This window comes from Sprattus sprattus (genome assembly GCF_963457725.1).
Source record: "Sprattus sprattus genome assembly, chromosome: 6".
Lineage (NCBI taxonomy): Eukaryota > Metazoa > Chordata > Actinopteri > Clupeiformes > Clupeidae > Sprattus > Sprattus sprattus.
Genome location: NC_137925.1, coordinates 24,760,781 through 24,763,280, shown reverse-complemented (window position 1 = coordinate 24,763,280; position 2,500 = coordinate 24,760,781). Strand labels below are relative to the sequence as shown.

General features: G+C 53.1%; 1 protein-coding gene across 1 annotated transcript in view; it reads right to left on the bottom strand.

Annotated features, from left to right (window-relative positions):
* The window catches only part of gpc3 (glypican 3), a gene marked incomplete at both ends in the record, with an annotated part of 127,444 nt that overhangs the window by 25,947 nt on the left and 98,997 nt on the right, over positions 1 to 2,500 (bottom strand). The gene's annotated exons all lie outside the window — the stretch shown is intronic.

Below are 2,500 nucleotides of genomic sequence, written 5' to 3'. Positions count from 1 at the left end.
CTCAACATAAATGTTGGTATGTATGCGGTAAATGCAGCCAATTGTTTCCCCTGAAATAGGTCCATCCTGGCCCTGACGTGAGCGCTAGTCGCTAAATCAGATTAGTGTCTGGAGACTCTGTGTGTGTGTGTGTGTGTGTGTGTGTGTGTGTGTGTGTGTGTGTGTGTGTGTGTCTGGAGACAGGCTCTTCTTGTCTGTTGCTCCCCCGCTTGACACATTATCACCGCGGTTCCCAGAGTCATGTGATGAGCCCAGGCCTGGCCGACATCAGCAGACCGTCCCCCTCCTCTTCGTCATCTCATGATCACACCTAGGTGGATCACTGTGTGTGTGTGTGTGTGTGTGTGTGTGTGTGTGTGTGTGTGAGTGTGTGTGTGTGTGTGTGTGTGAGTGTGTGTGAGTGTGTACTAACATGTTTTGGTCTCAGCACAGGGCTCCCTAAACAGCAGCTGACTGGAATAGTCCCATCTGTCTCACAGTCAGCAGCTACGGGCTAGGAACCAGAGCCTCCTATGGAACAGAACGTGGGAATTACATATTTGTGTGTCGCTGTGTACGTGTGTGTGTCTGTGTGTGTGTGTGTGTGTGTTTCTGTGTGTGTGTGTGTGTCTGTGTGTGTGTGTGTGTGTGTGTGTGTTAGTGTGTCTGTGTGTGTGTGTGTTTCTGTGTGTGTGTGTGTGTGTGTCTGTGTGTGTGTGTGTGTGTTAGTGTGCATGTGTGTGTGTGTATGTCTGTGTGTGTGTGTGTGTGTATGTATGTGTGTGTGTGTGTGTGTGTGTGTGTGTGTGTATGTGTCAATGTGTTTACATACTGTCCTGTGGAACAGGAGCCGAGTGTAATACTTGTGTGATGATATGCGTGATTACACGGAGAAGTGGCTGATTATGGCTGCACCTACATGCTGCCCCTCAGCAGGGCATCCGTGTGTTTGCCCAAGAGTGTGTGCATGTTTGTGTGAAAGTGTGTTTACATGCCGTTCTCCCTGACGCATAGTGTGTTTTCTTTCACAACGATGTGTGTGATGAGAGTTAAGATGTGATATGTGATACGACTACACCCCGAGGCAGCCTGAGAACTGTGAATGTGAACCACGTGTGTGTGTGTGTGTGTGTGTGTGTGTGTGTGTGTGTGTGTGTGTGTGTGTGTGCGTGTGTGTGCATTCATAATGTGTTGCCTCCAGGCTTATCAGGCGAGAATGACACAGAGCAGAAACACCACCTTAATCTGCCCAGTCCATGTGTGAGAAACCCCCACAGCCTACACACACACACACACACACACACACACACACACACACACACACACACACACTCCCACTCCCCTATCCACAGTGAGCTGTTACTCTAAGGGGATGTCAGCCAAGAAGCCCCCCATAACAAACAGGGAGGAGACAGAGAACAGAGAGGAGTGTTGCGGGGGGTTCTTGACCCTCGCTGCCGAGACCCTGTGATGACCCAGCGGAGGCAGGAAACAGGAAGTGTGCCCTCTGACCTCCAGGAGGGCTCCTGTTTCACTCCCCGTGGATGGAGCTCAGCGCCAGGGCTCCAGCAGACAGACTCAGGCCTGAGAAAGGGCCTGGATGGCTCTCCCTCCAGGTCACGGGAAGAGAGAGAGAGCACAGAGAGGAGCGGAGAGGAGAGGAGAGGAGAGGAGAGGAGAGGAGAGGAGAGGAGAGGAGAGGTGGATGTGGAGCCAGAAAGCAGCGCTGAGAAATCAAGTTTACCACAAAACCTTCATTCCTTAGCCTCCCCTCTCTCTCTCTCTCTCTCTCTCTCTCTCTCTCTCTCTATCTTACAGAGGAAATCCCCCCACCAACCACCCAATGTGATTAAACACTGCTGCAATCTTTAACTCATTACTTTGAGGGGAACAGAAAACAACAGCCCATAATGTCTGCAGCTTCTTTTCTTGTACCCAACCGGGTGAACGTTGCCCTCGTTCTTCCATCTGTGTCTTTTTGGTGCCCACGCTAGCTCACCCAGCCTCTACCCACACCCACTGCAGCGCCCACGCTAGCTCACCCAGCCTCTACCCACTGCAGGGTCCACGCTAGCTCACTCAGCCTCTACCCACTGCAATACCACATGCCCAGCTGCACGGCGAGTGCCCGTCCGAGTGTGGTTCATTTGCATCTGCACTAGGGCACTAGGGCACGGCTGGCTCCTGGCTCTGTCCTCTGAGCTGGCTGTGGGGTTATTCTTCACCGACTGTGGGGCAATTAAAGTCTGGGGGGGGGGGGTTGCTGGTGGGGTGCCCCATGTCTTGGTGCCTTCAGAGCCGGAGAGAGACAGAGAGGAACAGACAGAAGGAGGGAGGAAGGGAGGGAGAGAGAGAGGGAAGGAGGGAGAAAGGGAGGGAGAGAGAGAGGGAAGGAGGGAGAAAGAAGGATGGGAAGGGGGGAGGGGAGAGTTAGGGCTCATTAGCAGCCAACTAATTGGGAGGAAAAGGCCTCTCACATGCTCTGACTGACCTCCTAGCCAGCAGGGGGGAGAGGGGGGAG